Source organism: Pongo abelii, chromosome 13, assembly GCF_028885655.2.
Source record: "Pongo abelii isolate AG06213 chromosome 13, NHGRI_mPonAbe1-v2.0_pri, whole genome shotgun sequence".
Classification (NCBI taxonomy): Eukaryota; Metazoa; Chordata; class Mammalia; order Primates; family Hominidae; genus Pongo; species Pongo abelii.
The window spans coordinates 6,924,253-6,945,859 of record NC_071998.2 but is presented as its reverse complement, the minus strand read 5'-3'; positions in this window follow the sequence as shown (position 1 = coordinate 6,945,859).

The following is a 21,607-nucleotide window of genomic DNA, read 5'->3' as shown; positions in this document are numbered from 1 at the left end:
ACCCTCTTTTTAAAGAATCTGCAGGTGGATATAGAGAGTGATTTGAGGTCTATGATGGAAAAGGAAGTATCTGTGATGGGTCCATTCAACTCACAGACTTGAAGCTAACTTTTCATAGAGCAGTTTTGAAACACTCCTTTTGTAGAATCTGCAAGTGCATGTTTGGAGCGCTTTGAGGCCTATGCTGGAAAAGGAAACATCTTCTTACAAAAATTAAGTAGAAGCTTTCTCCAAAACTTCTTTGTGATGTGTGCATTCAACTCACAGAGTTGAACCTTCATTTCGGTAGAACAGTTTTGGAAAACTCTCTTGTAGAATCTGCAAGTGGATATTTGGAGCGCTTTGAGGCCGATGCTGGAAAAGGAAATATCTTCACATAAAAACTAGACAGAAGCATTCTTAGAAACATCTTTTGATGAGTGCATTAAACTCACAGACTTGGACCTTCCTTTCCATAGAGCATTTTTGAAATTCTCTTTTTGTAGAATCTGCAAGTGGATATGTGGAGCACTTAGAGGCTGATGTTGGAAAAGGAAATATTATCACATAAAAACAAGACAGAAACATCCTCAGAAAATTTTCTGCAATGAGTGCATTCAACTCACAGAGTTGAACCTTCCTTTTGAGAGAACAGTTTTGAAACATTCTCTTTGTAGAATCTGCAAGTGTATATTTGGAGAGCTTTGGGGACTATGCTGGAAAAGGAAATATTTTCACATAAAAACTAGACAGAAGCATTCTCAGAAACTTCTTTGTGATGTGCACATTCAACTAACAGTGTTGAACCTTCCTTTTGATAGAGCAGTTTTGAAACACCCTTTTTATGGGATCTGCAAGTGGATATTTGGAGAGCTTTGAGGCCTATGTTGGAAAAGGAAATATCTTCACATAAGAACTAGATAGAAACATTCTCAGAAACTACCCTGTGCTTTACGAATTCAACTCACAGACTTGAACCTTCCTTTTGATAGAGCAGTTTTGAAACACTCGGAATATCCTCACATAAAATCAAGACAGAAGCATTATCAGAAACTTCCTGTGCATTGTGCATTTATCTCACAGACTTGAACCTTCCCTTTGATAGAGCAGATTTGAAACACTCTTACTGAAGAAACTGCAAGTGGATATTTGGACCGCTTTGAAGTCTATGCTGGAAAAGGTAATATCTTCACATAAAAATTGACCTGAAGCATTCTCAGAAACTTCTTCATGATGAGTGCATTCAACTGACAGACTTGAACTTTCCTTTTGATAGCGTCGTTTTGAAACACTCTTTTGTGGAATCTGCAATTGGATATTTGGAGCACTTTGAGGCCTATGCTGGAAAAGGAAGTGTCTTCACATAAAAACTAGACAGAAGCATTCTCAGAAACTTCTTTGTGATGTGTGCACTCAACTCACAGAATTGAACCTTCCTTTAGGTAGAGAAGTTTTGAAACACCCTTTTTGTAGAATCTGAAAGGGGATATTTGGATCGCTTTGAGGCCTATGATGGAAAAGGAAATATCTTCACATAAAAACTTGACAGAAGCATGCTAAGAAATTTCCCTGTGCTTTATGAATTCAACTCACAGACTTGAACTTTCCTTTTGATTGAGTAGTTTTGAAACACACTTTTTATAGAATCTGCAAGTGGATATTTGGAGCATTTTCTGGCCTTTGCTGGAAAAGGGAATATCTTCACATAAAAGCTAGACAGAAGCATTCTAAGAAACTTTCCTGTGCTTTATGAATTCAACTCACAGACTTGAAGTTTCCTTTGATAGAGCAGTTTTGAAACACACTTTTTGTAGAATCTGCAAGTGGATATTTGGAGCACTTTCTGGCCTATGCTGGAAAAGGGAATATCTTCACATAAAATGTAGACAGAAGCATTCTCAAAAATTTCACTTTGCTTTAGGCATTTAACTCACATATTTGAACCTTCGTTTTGATAGAGCAGTTTCAAAAAACTCTTATTGTAGAATCTGCATGTGGATATTTGGAGCGATTTGAGGCCTATGCTGGAAAAGGAAATATCTTCACATAAAAACTAGACAGAAACATTCTCAGAAACTTCTTTATGATGAGTGCATTCATCTCACAGAGTTGAACATTACTTTTGATAGAACAGTTTTGAAACACTCTTTTTGTAGAATCTGCAAGTGCATATTTGGAGCATTTTGAGGCCTATGATGGAAAAGGAAATATCTTCATATAAAAACTAGACAGAAGCATTCTCAGAAATTTCTCCTTGATGACAACATTGAACTCACAGAGTTGAACTTTCCCTTTTATAGAACAGTTTTGAAACGCTCTTTTTGTACAATCTGCAAGTGGATATTTGGAGCGCTTAGAGGCCTATGCAGGAAAAGGAAACATCTTCACATAACAGCTAAGCAGAAGCATTCTCAGAAAGTTCTTTGAGATGAGTGCATTCAACTCACAGACTTGAGCCTTCCTTTTGATAGAGCAGTTTTGAAACCCTCGTTTTGTAGTATCTGCAAGTGGATATTTGGATCGTTTTGTGGCCCATGCTGGAAATGGTAATGTCTTCACATACAAATTAAGCTGAAGCGTTCTCATAAACTTCTTCATGATGAGTGCATTCAACTGACAGACTTGAACTTTCCTTTTGATAGAGCCGTTTTGAAACACTCCTTTGTGGAATCTGCAATTGAATATTTGGAGCGCTTTGAGGCCTATGCTGGAAAGGGAAATATCTTCACATAAAAAATTGACAAAAGCATTCTCAGACAGTACTTTGTGATGCGTGTATTGAACTGGCAGAGTTGAACCTTTCTTTTCATAGAGCAGTTTTGAAACACTCCCTGTGTAGAATCTGCAAGTGGATATTTGGGTGCATTGAGGCCTATGATGGAAAAGGAAATATCTTCATATAAAAACTAGACAGAAGCATTCTCAGAAACTTCTTTGTTATGAGTGCATTCAACTCACAGACTTGAACCTTCCTTTTCATAGAGCAGTTTTGTAAGACACTTTTTGTAGAATCTGCAAGTGGATATTTGGAGCGCTTTGAGGCCTATGCTGGAGAGGGAAATATCTTCAAATAAAAACTAGACAGCAGTATTCTCAGAAACTTCTCTGTGATCAGTGCATTGAACTCACAGAGATGAACCTTCCTTTTGATAGAAGAGTTTTGAAAAACTCTCTTTGTAGAATCTTCAAGGGGATATTTGGAGTCCTTTGAGACCCATGCTGTAAAAGGAAATATCCTCACATAAAAACTAGACAGAAGCATTCTCAGAAACTTCTTTGTAATGTGTGCATTCAACTCACAGAGTTGAACATTCGTTTTGATAGAGCAGTTTTGAAACACACTTTTTGTAGAATCTGCCAGTGGATATTTGGAGATATTTCAGGACTATGCTGGAAAAGGGAAAATCTTCACATAAAAATATTAAAGAAGCATTCACAGAAACTTCCCTGTGATTTATGCATTTAACTCACAGACTTGAACCTTCCTTTTGATAGAGCAGTTTTGAAATACTGTTATTGTAGAATCTGCAAGTGGATATTTGGACAGCTTTGTGTTCTATGCTGAAAAAGAAAATATCGTCACATAGAAACTAGACAGAAGCATTCTCAGAAACTTCTTGGTGATGAGTGCATTCAAATCACAGAGTTGAAACTTCCATTTGACAGAACACTTTTGAAACACTCTTTTTATGGAATCAGCAAGTGGATATTTGGAGGGCTTTGAGGCCTACGATGGAAAAGGGAATATCCGTGATGAGTGCCTTCAACTCACAGACTTGAACCTTCCTTTTGATAGAGCAGTTTTGGAACACTCCTTTTGTAGAAGCAGCAAGTGGATATTTGTAGCACTATGAGGCCTACACTGGAAAAGGAAATATCTTCACATAAAAACTAGACAGAAGTACTCTCAGAAACTTCTTTGTGATGAATGCATTCAACTCACAGAATTGAACCTTCCTTTTGATAGAATAGTTCTGAAACATTCTTTTTATAGTATCTGCAAGTGGATGTTTTGAGGGCTTTGAGGCCTATGCTGGAAAAGGAAATATCTTCACATAAAAAATAGACAGAAACAATCTCAGAAAATTCTTTGTGATGAGTGCATTCAACTCAAAGACTTGAACCTTCTTTTGATAGAGCAATTTTGAAACACTTTTTTGTGGAATCTGCAAGTGGATGTTTGGAGCAATTTGAGGCCTATGCTGGAAAAGGAAATATATCCACATAAAAAGTAGACAGAAGCGTTCTTAGAAACTTCGTTGTGATGTATGCATTCAACTATCAGAGTTGAACCTTTCTTTTGATAGAGAAGTTTTGAAACACCCTTTCTGTAGAATCTGCAAGTGGATATTTGGAGCGCTTGAGGGCTATGCTGGAAAAGGAAATATCTTCACATAAAAATTAGACCAGAGCATTATCAGAAACTTCCCTGTGCTTTATGAATTCAACTCACAGACTTGAACATTCCTTTTGATAGCTCAGGTTTGAAACACTCTTTTTGTAGTGTCTGCCAGTTGATATTTGGGGAGCCTTGAGTGCTATGCTGGAAAAGGAAATATCTTCACAGAAAAACTAGACAGAAGCAATTTCAGAAACTTCTGTGTGATGAGTGCATTCAACTCAAAGACTTGAACCATCTTTTGATTGAGCAGTTTTGGAACACTCTTTTGTAGAATCTGCAAGTGGATATTTGCAATAATTGAAGGCCTATGCTGGAAAAGGAAATATCTTCACATGAAAAGTAGACAGAAGCATTCTCAGAAACATCTTTGTGATGTATGCATTCAACTCACCATGTGGAACCTTCCTTTTGATACAGCAGTTTTGAAACACCCATTCTGTAGTATCGGCAAGTGGATATTTGGAGCGCTTGAGGCCTATGCTGTATAAGGAGATATTTTCCCATCATAATTAGACAGAAGCATTGTCAGAAACTTCCCTGTGCTTTATGAATTCAACTCACAGTCTTGAACATTCCTTTTGATAGTTCAGTTTGAAACACTCTTTTTGTAGTATCTTCAATTTGATATTTGGGTCGGTTGAGTGCTGTGCTGGAAAAGGAAATATCTTCACATAAAAACTAGACAGAAGAATACTCAGAGACTTCTTAGTGGTGAGTGCATTCAACTCACACAGTTGAACCTTCCTGTTGATAGAACAGTTTTGAAACACTATTTTTGTAGGATCTGCAAGTGGATATTTGGAGCGATTTCAGGCCTATGATGGAAAAGGAAATATCTTCACTTATAAATTAGACAGAAGCATTCTCAGCAACTTCTCTGTGATGAGTGCATTCAACTGATAGTGTTGAACCTCGTTTTGATAGAACAGTTTTGAAACTCTCTCTTTGTAGATTGTGGAAATGGATACTTGGAGCGCTTTGATGCCTATGCTGGAAAAGGAAATATCTTCACATAAAAAATAAACAGAAGCATTCTCAGAAACTTGTTTGTGATAAGAGCATTCAACTCACGGATGTGAACCTTCCTTTTGATAGAACAGTTTTGTAGCATTCTTTTTGTAGAATCTGCAAGTGGATATTTGGAGCGCTTTGAAGCCTATGCCGGAAAAGGAAATATCTTCACATAAAAACCAGACAGAAGCATTCTCAGAAACTTCTTTTTGATGAGTGCATTCAACTCACAATGTTGAACCTTCCTTTTGATAGAAGAGTTTTGAAACACTCTTTTTGTGGAATCTGCAAGTGGATATTTGGAGCCCTTTGAGGCTTATACTGGAAAAGGAAATAAATTCACATAAAAACTAGATTGAAGCATTCTCAGAAACGTCTTTCTTATGTGTGCATTCAACTCACAGACGTGAACCTTCCTTTTGATAGAGCTGTTTTGAAACACCCTTTCTGTACAATCTACTATTGGATATTTGGAGCGATTTGAGGCTTATGATGGCAATAGAAATATCTTCACATACAAACAAGTCTGAAGCATTCTCAGAAACTTCTTTTTGATGAGTGCATTCAACTTACAAAGTTGAACCTTTCTTTTGATAGAAGAGTTTTGAAACACTCTTTTTGTTGAATCTTCAAGTGGATATTTGGAGTGCTTTGAGGCCTATACTGGAAAAGGAAATAAATTCACATAAAAACTAGATTGAAGCATTCTCAGAAACGTCTTTCTTATGTGTGCATTCAATTCACAGATGTGAACCTTCCTTTTCATAGAGCAGTTTTGAGACACTCTTTTTGTAGTATTTGCAAGGGTATATGTGGAGCGCATTGAGGCCTATGCAGGGAAACGAAATATCTTCACATAAAAACAAGACAGAAGCATTCTCAGAAATTTATTTGTGATGTGTGCATTCAAATCGCAGTGTTGAACCTTCCTTTTGATAGAGCAGTTTTGAAACACCCTTTTTGTAGAATCTGCAAGTGGATATTTGGAGCGATGTGACGCCAATGCTGGAAAAGGGAATATCTTCACATAAAACTAGACAGAAGCATTCTCAGAAACTTCTCTGTGCCTCATAAATTCAACTCACAGACTTGAAACTTCCTTTTGACAGAATAGTTTTGAAACACTCTTTTTGTAGCATCTGCAAGTGATTTGAGTGATTTGAGGCCTATGCCTGAAAGCGAAATATCTTCACATGATAAGCAGACAGAAGCATTCTCAGAAACTTCTTTGTGATGTCTACATTCAACTTACAGAGTTGAACATTCCTTTTGATAGAGCTGTTTTGAAACACCCTTTCTGTACAATCTGCAATTGGATATTTGGAGCGATTTGAGGCCTATGATGGAAATAGAAATATCTTCACATACAAACAATACAGAAACGTTCTCAGAAACTTCTTTGTGATGAGAGCATTCAACTCACGGTGTTGAACCTTCTTTTCGGTAGAACAGATTTGAAACACTCTCTTAGTAGAATCTGCAAGTGGATATTTGGAGAGTTTTGAGGCCTATGCTGGAATAGGAAATACGTTCACAAAATAACTAGACAGAAGCATTCTCAGAAACTTTCTGTGAAGAGTGCATTCAACTCACAGATTTGAACTTTCCCTTTTGATCGAACAGTTTTAAAAAAACCCTTTTGGGGAATCTACAGGTGGATATTTGGAGCGCTTTCAGACCTATGCTGGAAAAGGAAATCTCATCACATAAAAACTAGACAGAAGCATTATCAGAAACTACTTTGTGATGGGTGCATTCAACTCACAGTGTTGAACCTTCCTTTTGATAGGACAGCTTTGAAACACTCTTTTTGTAGAGTCTGCAAGTGGGTATTTGGAGTGCATTGAGGCCAATGGTGAAAAAGGCAATACCTTCACATTAAAAGTAGACAGAAGCATTCTCAGAAACTTCTTTGTGATGAGTGCATTCAGCTCACAGAGTTGAACTTTATTTTTGATAAGGCAGTTTTGAAAAACTCTTTTTGTAGAATCTGCAGGTAGATATTTGGAACACTTTGAGGCCTTTGCTGAAAAAGGAAATATCTTCACATAAAAACTGGACAGAAGCATTCTCAGAAACTTCTTTGTGATGAATGCATTCAACTCACACAGTTGAACCTTCCTTTTGATAGAGCTGTTTTGAAACACCCTTTCTGTACAATCTGCAATTGGATATTTGGAGCTATTTGAGGCCTATGCTGGAAAAGGGAATATCTTCACATAAATCTAGACAGAAGCATTCTCAGAAACATCTTTGTGATGCGTTCATTCAACTCACATAATTGAACATAACTTTTCATACAGCAGTTTTGAAACAGTCTTTTTGTAGAATCTGCAAGGGGAGAAGTGGACCAATTTGAGGCTTTCATTGGAAAAGGGAATATCTTCACATAAAAACTTGACAGAAGCATTCTCAGAAACTTCTTTGTGATGTGTGCATTTAGCTCAAAGCGCTGAACCATCCTTTTGGTAGAGCAGTATTGAAACACTCTTTTTGTACAATCTGCAATTGGATATTTGACCTATTTGAGGCCTTCATTGTAAACGGGAATGTCTTCACATAAAAACTAGACAGAAGCATTCTCAGAAACTTCATTGTGATGTGGGCATTTAACTCACAGTGTTGAACCTTTCTTTTGATTGAAGAGTTTTGAAACACTCTTTTTGTAGAATCTGCAACTGGATATATGGACTGCTATGAGACCTTCATTAGTAATGGGAATAATTTCGAATAAAAACTAGACGGAAGTATTCTCAGAAACTAATTTGTGATGTGTGCATTCTACTCGCATAGTTGAACCTTCCTTTCAATAGAGTAGTTTTGAACACTCTTTTTGTAGAACCTGCAAGGGGATATTTGGAGCGTTTTGAGGCCTTCGTTCGAAATGGGAATATCTTCACATAAGAATTGGACAGAAGCATTCTCAGAAAATTCTTTGTGTTGTGTGAATTGAACTCACAGATTTGAACCTTCCTTTGGATAGACCAGTTTTGAAACACCTTTTTTGTAGAATCTACAAGAGAACATTTGGAGTGCTTTGAGGCCTACACTGGAAAAGAGAATATTTTCACATAAAAACTAGACAGAAACTTCTTTGTGATGTGTGCATTCAACTCACCGAGTTCAAATTTCCTCTTGATATAGCAGTTTTGGAACAGTCTTTTGTGAAATTTGCAATTGGATATTTGAAGCATTTTGAAGCTTTAGTTGGAGAAGGGAATATCTTCAAATAAAAGCTAGACAGAACAATTCTCAGAAACTACTGTGGGATGTGTGTGTTCAACTCACAGAGATGAACCTTTCTTTTGAGAGAGTGGTTTTGAAACATTCTTTTTGTGGAATCTGCAAGTGGACATTTGTAGTGCTTTGAGGGCTATGGTAGAAAGGAAATATCTTCAAAATAAATCTAGACAGAAGCATTCTCAGAAACTTCTTTGTGATGTTTGCATTCAACTCACAGAGTTGAACATACCTTTTCACAGAGCAGTTCTGAAACACTCTTTTTGAAGAACGTGCAAGTGGATATTTAGACCGAATTGACACCATCTTTGGAAACGGTAATATCTTCACATAAAAACTACACAGAAGCATTCTCAGAAATTACTTTGTGATGTGTGCATTCAACTCACGGAGTTGAACCTTCCTTTTGATAGAGCAGTTTTGAAACCCTCTTTTTGTATAATCTGCAAGGGGATATTTCGACCGTGTAGAGGTGTTCGTTGGAAACGGGAATATCTTCACATAAAAACTGCACAGAAGCATTCTCAGAAACTAGTTTGTGATGTGTGCATTCTACTCACAGAGTTGAAACTTTCTTTAGATAGAGCAGTTTCGAACCACTCTTTTTGTAGAATCTGCAAGGGGATATTTGTAGCGTTTTGAGGTCTTTGTTGGAAACGGGAATATCTTCACATAAAAACTGGACAGAAGAATTCTCAGAAATTCCTTTTGATGTGTGCATTCAACTCACAGACTTGAACATTCCTTTTGATACAGCAATTTTGAAAGAACTCTTTTTTAGAACCTGCAAGAGGACATTTTAGGCGCTTTGAGGCCTTCGGTGGAAAAGGAAATATCTTCACATAAAAACTAGACAGAAGCATTCTCAGAAATTTCTTTCCGATGTGCACATTCAACTCACAAAGTTGAACCTTCCTTTTGATAGAGCAGTTTTGAAACACTCCTTTTGTAGAATCTGCAAGGGGATATTTAGACCGATTTGAGGCCTTTGTTGGAAATGGGAATATCTTCACATAAAAACTGTACAGAAGCTTTCTCAGAAACTTCTTTGAGATGTGTGCATTCAACTGTCAGAGTTGAAGCTTCCCTTTTATAGAGCAGATTTGAAACTCTCTTTTTGTACAATTTGCAATGGGATATTTGGACAGTTTTGGGACTTCTTTGGAAACGTGTATATCTTCAAATAGAAACTAGACAGAAGCACTCTCAGAAGCTTCTTCATGATGTGTGTATTCAACTCACATAGTTGAGCCATCCTTTTGATAGCACAGTTTTGAAACACTCTTTTTGTAGAAACTGGAGGTGGTTATTTGGATTGCTTTGAGACCAACGGTACAAAAGGAAATATCTTCACATAAAAACTAGACAGAAGCATTCTTATAACTTCTTTTTGATGTGTCCATTCAACTCACTGAGTTGAACCTTCCTTTTGATAGACCAGTTTTGAAACACTCTTTTTGTAGAATCAGCAATTGTATATTTTGAGTGCTTCAAAGCCTTCACTGGAAATGACAATATCTTCAAATAAAAACAAGACAGAAGCATTCCCAGAAACTACTTTGTGATGTATGCATGCAACTCAAAGAGTAGAACATTTCTTTTGATAGAAGAAATTTGAAACACTCTGCTTTTAGATTCTGCAAGTGGACAATTGTAGAGCTTTGAGGGCTGTGGTGGAAAATGAAATAACTTCAAATAAAAACTAAACAGAAGTATTCTGAGAAACTTCTTTGTGATATTTGCATTCAGCTCACAGACTTGAACCTTCCTTTTGATAGAGCAGTTTTGAAACACATTTTTTGTAGAATCTGCAAGTGGACATTTGGGGCGCTAGGAGTCCTTCGGTGGAAAAGGAAATATCTTCACATAAAAACTAGACAGAAGCATTCTCAGAAACTTCTTGGAGATATGTGCATTCAACACACAGATTTGAACCTTCCTTTTGATAGAGCAGTTTTGAAACACTCTTTGTAGAATCTACAAGTGGATATTTCGAGCACTATGAAGCATTTGCTGGAAACAATATCTTCAAATAAAAAGTATACAGAAGCATCCTCAGAAAGTACCTTGTGATGTGTGCATTCAACTCACTGAGATGAACCTTCCTTTTGATAGAGCAGTTTGGAAACACTCTTTCTGTAGAATCAGCAAGTGTATGTTTTGAGCGCTTCAAAGCCTTCATTGGAAATGACAATATCTTCAAATAAAAACAAGACAGAAGCATTCTCAGAAACTACTTTGTGATGTGTGCATGCAACTGAAAGAGTAGACTATTTCTTTTGATAGAACAAATTTGAAACACTCTGCTTTTAGAATCTGCAAGTGGACATTTGTAGAGCTTTGTGGGCTGTGGTGGAAAATGAAATAACTTCAAATAAAAACTAGAAAGAAGAATTCTGAGAAACTTCTTTGTGATATTTGCATTCAACTCACAGACTTGAACTTTCCTTTTGATAGAGCAGTTTTGAAACACTTTTTGTAGAATCTGCCAGTGGACATTATGGGCGCTTTGAGGCCTTGGGTGGAAAAGGAAATATCTTTACATAAAAACTAGACAGAAGCATTCTCAGAAACTTCTTGGCAATGTGTGCATTCAGCACACAGAGTTGAACCTTCCTTTTGATAGAGCAGTTTTGAAACACTCTTTTTCTAGAATCTGCAAGTGGATATTTGGAGCACTATGATGCATTTGCTGGAAACGGGAATATCTTCAAATAAAAAGTAGATAGAAGCATCCTCAGAAAGTACCTTGTGATGTGTGCATTCAACTCACTGAGATGAACCTTCCTTTTGATACAGCAGCTTTGAAACACTCTTTTTCTAGAATCTGCAAGTGCATATTTGGAGTGAATAGGCCTATGCTGGAAAAGGAAATATCTGCCTATAAAAAGTAGAGAGAAGCATTCTCAGAAAAATCTTTGTGATATGTGCAATCAACTTTCACTTTTGAAACCTCCTTTTGATAGAGCAGTTTTGAAACACTGTTTTTGCAGAATCTGCAAGAGGATATTTGGAGTGGTTTGAGGCCTATGCTGGAAAAGGATATATCTTCCCATAAAAAGTAGAGAGATGTATTCTCAGAAACTTCATTTTGCTGCGTGCATTCAACTCACAAAGTTGTACCTTCCTTTTGATAGAACAGTTTTGAAACTTTCTTTTTGCATAATCTGCAACTGGATATTTGAAGCCCTTGAAGGCCTATGCTGGAAAAGGAAATATCTTCACATAAAAACTATACAGAAATATTATCATAAACTTCTTTGTGATGTGTGTATTAAATTGACAGAGTTGAACCTTCTTTCTGATAGAGCAGTTTTGAAATACTCTTTTTGAAGAATCTACAAGTGGATATTTGGAGCAACTGTGGCCTCTGGGGGAAAAAGAAATATCTTCATATAAAAACTAGACAGAAGCGTTCTCAGAAACTAATTAGTGATGTGTGCTTTCAAATCACAGACTTGTACCTTCCTTTTGATAGAGCTGTTTTGAAAGACTCTTTTTGTAGAATTTGCAGTTGGTTATTTGCAGCACTTTGAGGCCTATGCAGGAAAAAGAAATATCTTCACATAAAAACCAGACAGAAGCACTTTCAGAAACTTCTTTGTGATGTGTGCCTTCAGCTCACAGAGTTGAACATTCCTTTTGATAGAGCAGTTTTGAGAAACTCTTTTTTAGATTCTGCAAGTAGATATTTGGATCTCTTTGATGCCTATGATGGAAAAGGAAATATCTTCACATAAAAACTAAAGAGAAGTGTTTTCAGAATCTTCTTTGTGATGTAGGCGTTCAACTCTCAAAGTTGAATCATCCTTTGAATAGTGAAGTTTTGAAACACTCTTTTTGTATTATCTGCAAGTGGATAGTTGGAGTGCTTTGAATCCTAAGCTGGAAAAGGCAATATCTTCACATAAAAACAAGAGAGAAGCATTCTGAGAAACTTCTTTGTGATGTGTGCATTCAACTCACAGAGTTGAACCTTCCTTTTGATAGTGCAGTTTGGAAGCACTCTTTTTGTAGAATCTGCTACTCGATACTAGGGGCATCTTGAGGCCTATGCTGTAAAAGGAAATATTTTTCCATAAGAACTGGACAGAAGTATACTCAGAAACTTCTTCGTGGTGTGTGCATTCAAATCACAGAGATGAAATTTCCTTTAGATAGACCAGTTTTGAAATAATATTTTTGAAGTATCTGCAAGTGGATATTTGGAATGCTATGAGGCCTGTGCTTGGAAAAGGAGATATCTTCACATATAAACTAGAAAGAAGCATTCTCAGAAACTTATTTGTGATGTGTGTGTGCTTTCAACACACAGAGTTGAACCTTCCTTTTGATAGAGCAGTTTTGAAACACTCTTTTTGTAGAATCTGCAAGAGGATATTTTCAGCGCCTTGAGGCCTGTGCTGGAAAAGGAAATATCTTCACATAAAAACTACACAGAAGCATTCTCAGAAACTTCTTTGTGATGTCTAAATTCAAGTCATAGAGTTGAACATTCCTTTTGATGGCGCAGTTTTGAAACACTCTTTTTATAGAATCTGCAAGTGGACATTTGGAGTCCTTTAAGGACAATGCTTGAAAAGGAAATATCTTCACCTAAAAACTGGACAGAAGCGTTCTCAGAAACTTCTTTGTGATGTGTGCCTTCAGCTCACAGAGTTGAACCTTCCTTTTGATAGAGCAGTTTTGAAACACTTTTTTTTTTTCGAATATGCAAGTGAATATTTGGAGTGATTACAGATTCTGGGGGAAAAGGAAATATGTTCATTTAAAAACTAAACAGAAGTTTTCTCAGAAACTAATTTGTGATGCGTGCTTTCAACTTCCAGATTTGTACCTTCCTTTTGACAGAGCAGTTTAGAAAGACTCTTTTTGTAGAAATTGCAAGTGGTTATTTGCAGTGCTTTAAGGCATATTGTGGAAAAGGAAATATCTTCACATAAAAATTATACAGAAGCATTCTCAGAAACTTCTTTGTGATATGTGGCTTCAACTCACCGAGTTGAACAATCCTTTTGTTAGAGCAGTTTTGGAAACTCTTTTTGTAGATTATCCAAGTGGATGCTTTGATCCCTTAGATGCCAATGATGGAAAAGGAAATATCTTCACATAAAAATTATAGAGAAACGTTTTCAGAAACATCCTTGAGATGTGTGCATTCAACTCACAGACTTGAACTTTCCTTTTGATAGAGCAGTTTTGAAACACTATTTTTGGAGAATTTGCAAGTGCATATACGGAGTGCTTTGAGGTCAATCCTGAAAAAGGAAATATCTTCACAAAAACTAGACAGAAGCATTCTCACGAACTTCTTTGTTATGTGTGCTTTCAACACACTGAGTTGAACCTTCCTTTTGATAGAGCAGTTTGAAACACTCTTTTTGTAGAATCTCCATGTGAATATTGCGAGCAGTTTAAGGTCTAAGCTGGAAAAGGAAATATCTTCACATAAAAAGTAGATAGTAGCATTCTCAGAAACTTCTTTGTGATATATGCATTCAACTCACGGAGTTGAACCCTTTTATTGATAGAGCAGTTTTGAAACACTCATTTTGTGGAATCTGCAAGGGGATATTTGGAGCGTTTTGAGTTCTAAGCTGGAAAAGGGAATATCTTCACATAAAAACTAGACAGAAGCATTCTCAGAAACTTCTTTTTGATGTGTGCATTCAACTCACAGAGTTGAACATTCTTTTTGATAGAGCAGTTTTGAAACAGTCTTTTTTAAAATCTGCAAGTGGATATCTGGAGCGCTTTGAGGCCTATGCTGGAAAAATAAATATTGCTCATAAAAAGTAGAAAGAAACATTCTCAGAAACTTCTTTGTGACGTTTGCATTAAACTCACAGAGTTGAACCTTCCTTTTGATAGAGCAGCTTTGAAACGCTCCTTTTGTAGTATCTGCAAGTGGATATTTGAAGCCCTTTAAGGTCTATGTTGGAAATGGAAATATCTTCACATAGAAACTAGACAGAAGCATTCTCATAAACTTCTTTGTGATGTGTGCATTCAATTCACAGAGCTGAAGCATCCTTTTGAAAGAGCAGGTTTGAAGCACTCTTTTTGCAGAATCTGCAAGTGGTTATTTTGAGCGCTTTGAGGCCAATGCTGTTAAAGGAAATATCTTCAACTAAAAACTAGACAGAAGCATTATCAGAAACATCCATGAGATGTGTGCATTCAATTCACAGAGTTGAACCTTCCTTTCGATAGAATAGTTTTGAAACACTCTTTTTGTAGAACCTGTAAGTGGATATTTGGATCGCTTTGCGGCCAATGCAGGAAAAGGAATTATATTCACATAAAAACTAGACAGCAGCATTCTCACAAACTTCTTTGTTCTGTGCGCATTCAACACACAGAGTTGAACCTTCTTTTTGGTAGAGCAGTTTTGAAACAATCTTTTTTCAGAATCTCCAAGTCAATATTTTGAGCGCTTAGAGGCCTATTCTGGAAAAGGGAACAGCTTCATTTAAAAACTAGACAGAAGCATTCTCAGAAATTTCTTTGTGATGTCTACATTCAAGTTATAGAGTTGAAACTTCATTTGATAGAACAGTTTTGAAACACTCTTTTTTTAGAATCTGCAAGTGGATATTTGGAGCAATTTGAGGCCAAACCTGGAAAAGGAAATATCTTCACATAAAAACTAGACAGAAGCATTCTCAGAAACTTCTTTGTAATGCAAGCATTCAACTCACAGAGTTGAACCTTCCTTTTGATAGAGCAGTTTTGAAACACTCTTTTTGCAGAATTTGCAAGTATATATGTGGAGCGCTTTGAGGCCTATGCTGGAAAAGGAAATAACTTCCCATAAAAAGTAGAGAGAAGCATTGTCAATAACTTCTTTTTGATGTGTGCATTGAACTCACAGAGTTGAACCTTCCTTTTGATAGAGCAGTTTTGAAACCCTCTTTTTGTAGAATCGCCAAATGAATATTTGAAGCCCTTTAAGGCCTATGCTGTAAAAGGAAACATCTTCACATAAAAAACTAGACAGAAGCATTCTCAGAAACTTCTTTGTGATATGTGCAGTCAATTCATAGAGTTGAACCTTCCTTTTGATAGAGCAGTTTTCAAACACTCTTTTTGTAGAATCTGCAAGTGGATATTTGGAGCGATTGCGGCCTCTGGTGGAAAAGGAAATATCTTCATATAGAAACTAGACGGAAGCCGTCTCAGAAACTAATTTGTGGTGTGTGCTTTCAACTCACAGACTTGTACCTTCTGTTTTGTAGAGCAGTTTTGAAACACCTTTTTTGTAGAATTTTCAATTGGTTATTTACAGTGCTTTGAGGCCTATGCTGGAAAAGGAAATATCTTCACATAAAAACAAGAGAGAAATGTTTTCACAAACTTCTTTGTGTTGTGTGCATTCAACTCCCAGAGTTGAACTTTTCTTTTGATAGAGCAGTTTTGAAACACTGATTTTAGAGGATATGCAAGTGTATGTATGGAGCGCTTTGAGGACTATGCTGGAAAAGGAAATATCTTCACATAAAAACAAGACAGAAGCATTCTCAAAAATTTATTTGTGACATGTACATTCAACTTATAGAGTTAAACCGTCCTTTTGATACAGCAGCTTTGAAACACTCTTTTTGAAGAAGTTGCATGTGAATACTTAGAGCACTTTGATGCCTAAGCTGGAAAAGGAAATATCTTCACATAAAAACTAGAAAGCTGCATTTTCAGAAACTTCTTTGCGATGTACGCGTTCAACTCACAGAGCTGAACCACCCTATTGATACAGCAGTTTTGAAACACTCTTTTTGCAGAATCTGCAAGTGGATATTTGGAGCGCTTTGAGGCCTAAGCTGGAAAAGGGAATATTCTCACATACAAACAAGAGAGAAGCATTCTCAGAAACTTCTTTGTGATGTGTGCATTCAATTCACAGTGCTGAACATTCCTTTTGAGAGAGCAGTTTTGAAACACTCTTTTTCTAGAATCTGCAGGTGGATATTTGGAGCACTTCGAGGCCTATGCTGGAAAAGGAAATATATTCACTTAAAAACTATACAGAAGCATTCTGAGAAATTGCTTTGTGATGACTTCATTCAATTCACAGAGTTGAATCTTCCTTTTGATAGAGCAATTTAGAAACACTATTTTTGTAGAATATGCAAATGAATATTTGGAGCGCTTTGAGGCCTGTGCTGGAAAAGCGAATATCTTCACCTTAAAACTAGACCGAAGCATTCTAAGAAACTTTTTTTTGACGTGTGCATTCAACTAACAAAGTTAAAACTTTGTTTTTATAGAGCAGTTTTGAAACACTCTTTTTGTAGAATCTGCAAGTGGATATTAGGAGTGTTTTGAGGCCAATGCTGGAAAAGGAATTATATTAACATAAAAACTAGACAGCAGCATTCTCACAAACTTCTTTGTTCTGTGTGCATTCAACATGCAGAGTTGAATCTTCCTTTTGATAGAGCAGTTTTGAAACAATCTTTTTGCAGGATCCCCAAGTCAATATTGGGAGCGCTTGGAAGCCCATTCTGGAAAAGGAAACATCTTCATATAAAAACTAGACAGAAGCATTATCAGAAACTTCTTTGTGATGTCTACATTCAAGTCATAGAGTTGAACCTTCCTTTTGATAGAGCAGTTTTGAAACACTCTTTTTGTAGAATCTGTAAGTTGCTATTTGGAGCGATTGTGCCTCTTGTGGAAAAGGAAATATCTTCATATAGAAACTAGACGGAAGCCTTCTCAGAAACTAATGTTTGGTGTGTGTTTTCAACTCACAGACTTGTACCTTCTGTTTTATAGAGCAGTTTTGAAACACCTTTTTGGTAGAATTTTCAATTGGTTATTTGCAGCGCTTTGAGGCCTATGCTGGAAAAGGAAATATCTTCACTTAAAAACTAGAGAGAAGCGTTTTCTCAAACTTCTTTGTGATGGGTGCATTCAACTCCCAGAGTTGAACTTTCCTTTTGCTAGAGCAGTTTTGAAACACTGTTTTTAGAGGATCTGCACGTGTATATATGGAGTGCTTTGAAGACTATGCTGGAAAAGGAAATATCTTCACATAAAAACAAGATAGAAACATTCTCAAAAATTTATTTGTGACGTGTGCATTCAACATATAGAGTTATATCGTCCTTTTGATACAGCAGCTTTGAAACACTCTTTTTGTAGTATTTGCGTGTGAATATTTAGAGCACTTTGAGGCCTAAGCTGGAAAAGGGAATATCCTCACATAAAAACAATAGAGAAGCATTCTCAGAAACTTCTTTGTGATGAGTGCATTCAATTCACAGTGCTGAACATTCCTTTTGCTAGAGAAGTTGTGAAACACTCTTTTTCTAGAATCTGCAAGTGGATATTTGGAGCACTTTGAGGCCTATGCTGGAAAAGGAAATATCTTCACTTAAAAACTAGACAGAAGCATTCTCAGAAACTTCTTTGTGATGTCTGCATTGAATTCACAGAGTTGAACCTTCCTTTTGATAGAGCAGTTTTGAAACACTATTTTTGTAGAGTCTGCAAGTGAATATTTGGAGCGCTTTGAGGCCAATGCTCTAAAAGTAAATATCTTCACCTAAAAGCTAGACAGACGCATTCTAAGAAAATTCTTTTTGATGAGTGCATTCAACTAACAAATTTGAACTTTTTTTGATAGAGCACTTTTGAAACACTCTTTTAATAGAATCTGCAGGTGAATGTTTGGAGTACTTTGAGGCCAGTGCTCCAAAAGTAAATATCATCAAATAAAAACTAGACAGAAGCATTGTCAGAAACATCTTTATGATGTGTGCATTCAACTCACAGAGTTGAAGCTCCTTTTTGATAGATTAGTTTTGAAACACTCTTTTTGTAGAATCTGCAAGGGGATATTTGGACTGATTTGAGGCATTCGTTGGAAACGGGAATATCTTCACTTAAAACTAGACAGAAGCCTTCTCAGAAACTTCTTTTTGATGTGTGCAATCAATTCACCTAGCTGAACCTTCCTTTTTTGATAGAGCAGTTTTGAAATACTCTTTTTGTAGAATATGCAAGTGGACATTGGGAGCACTGTGAGGCCTTCTGAGGAAAAGGAAATGTCTTCACATAAAAACTAGACAGTAGAGTTTTCAGAAACTGGTTTGTGATGTGTGCATTCAATTCACTGAGTTGAACTTTCCTGTTGATCAGCTGTTTTGAAACACTCTTTTGTAAAATCTGCAAGTGGATATTTGGAGTGCTTTGAATCCTTCATTGGAAAAGGGAATATCTTAAAATAAAACAAGACTGAAGCATTCTCAGAAACTTCTTTGTGATGTGCACATTCAACTCACAGAGTTGAACCTTCCTTTTGATAGAGCAGATATAAAACACTGTTTTTCTAGGATCTGCAATGGACATTTGTAGTACTTTGAGGGCTATGTTGGAAAATGAAATATCTTCAAATAAAACCTAGACAGAAGCATTCTCAGAAATATCCTTGTGATGTTTGCATTCAACTGACAGAGTTGAACATACCTTTTAATAGAGGAGTTGTGAAACACTCTTTTTGAGAAACCTGCAAGTGGAAATTTGAAATGATTTCAGGCCTTTGTTGGAAACGGAATATCTTCACATAAAAACTAGACAGAAGCATTCTCATAAACGTCTTTGTGATGTGTTCATTCAATTCACAGAGTTGAACTTTTCTTTTGATAGAGCAGTTTTGAAACAATGTTTTTGTAGGATCTGCAATAGGATATTTGGACATATTTGAGGCCTTCTTTGGAAACTGGAATATCTTCACATAAAAGCTGGACAGAAGCATTCTTAGAAATTTCTTTGTGATATGTGCACTCAACTCACAGAGTTGAACCTTACTTTTGCTATATCAGTTTTGAAACCCACTTTCTGTAGATTCTGCAAGAGGACATTTGGAGGGCTTTAAGGCCTTTGGTGGAAAAGGAAATATCTTCACATACAAACTAGACAGAAACATTATCAGAAATATCTCTGAGATGTGTGCATTCAACTCAATGATTTGAGTCTTCCTTTTGATAGAGCAGTTTTGAAACACTCTTTTTGCAGAATCTGCAAGTGGATATTTGGAGCTGTTTGAATCCTTCATTGGAAACGGGAATATCTTCAAATAAAAACAAGACAGAAGCATTCTCAGAAACTACTTTGTGATATGTATATTCAACTCACAGAGTTCAACCCTTCTTATGATAGAGTAGTTTTGAAACGCTCTTTTTGTAGAATCTGCAAGTGGACATTTGCAGCTCTTTGAGGGCTCTGGTGTAAAAAGAAATATCTTCACATAAAAACTAGACAGAATCATTCTCAGAAACTTCTTTGTGATGTTTTCATGCAACGCACAGAGTTGAACATATCTTTTCATAGAGCAGTAGTGAAACACTCTTTTTTAAGGACCTGCAAGTGGTTATTTGGACAGATTTGAGGCCTTCATTGGAAACAGGAATATCTTCACAGAAAAACTAGACAGAAGCATTCTCAAAAACTTCTTTCAGATGTGTGCATTCCCCTTACAGAAGTCAACATAACTTTTCATAGAGCAGTTTTGAAACACTCTTTCTGTGGAATCTGCAAGTGGATATTTAGACCTCTTTGACGCCTTCTTTGGAAACGGGAATATCTTCACATAAAAACTAGACAGAAGCATTCTCAGAAACTTCTTTTTCATGTGTGACTTCAACTGACAGATTTGAAACTTCCTTTTGATAGAGCAGTTTTGAAACATTTTGTGTAGAATCTGCAATTGGACAGTTTGAGAGCTTTGAGGCCTTCGGTGGAAAGGGAAATATCTTCACATAAAACTAGACAGAAGCAATCTCAGAAACTTCTCTGTGATCTGTGCATTCAACTCACAGAGATGAACCATCCTTTTCATAGAGCAGTTTTGAAACACTCTTTTTGTAGAATCTGAAAGAGGACAATTTGTAGGACTTTGAGGGCTGTGGTGGAAAAGGAAATATCTTCCAATAAAAACCAGACAGAAGCATTCTCAGAAACTTCTTTGAGAAGTTTACATTCAACTCACAGAGTTGAACATTCCTTTTGATAGAGCAGTAGTGAAACTCTCTTTTTGAAGAACCTGCAAGTGGATATTTGGACAGATTTGGGGCCTTCATTAAAAACAGGAATATCTTCACATAAAAACTGGACAGAAGCGTTATCAGTAATTTCTTTGTGATGTATGCTTTCAATTCACGGAGCAGAACATAAGTTTCCATGGAGCAGTTTTGAAACACTCTTTTTGTATAATCCACAAGTGGATATTTGGACCGTTTCAGGGCTTCATTAGAAACGGAATTATCTTCCCATAAAAACTACACAGAAGCATTCTCAGAAACTTCTTTGTGATGGGTGCATTCAACTCACAGATTTGAACATAACTTTTCATAGAGCAGTTTTGAAACAGTCTTTTTGTAGAATCTGTAAGGGTGTATTTGGACCGATTTGAGGCCTTTGTTGGAAACTTGAATATCATCACATAAAAACTAGACAAAAGCATTGTCAGAAACTTCTTTGTGATGTGTGCATTCAACTGAAAGATTTAGACCTTCTTTTTGATAGAGCAGTTTTGAAACCTTTTTTTGTGGAATGTGAATGTGGACATTTGGAGCGCTTTGAGGCCTTCAGTGGAAAAGGAAATATCTTCACATAAAAACTAGACTGAGCATTCTCAGAAAGTTCTTTCTTTTGTGTGCATTCAACTTACAGAGTTGAACCTTCCTTTTGATAGAGCCGTTTAGATACAGTTTTTTGTGGTATCTGAAAGTGGACAATTGGAGCACTTTGAGTTATCCGGTGGAAAAGGAAATACCTTCACATGAAAACTAGACAGAAGCATTCTCAGAAACTTCTTTGTGAAGTGTGAATTCAACACACTGAGTTGAATCTTCCTTTTGATAGAGTAGTTTTGAAACAGTTTTTTGTAGAATCTGCAAGCGGATATTTAGAGGGCTTTGAAGCCTTTGTTTGAAACGGGAATATCTTCAAATAAAAACTAGACCGAAGCAC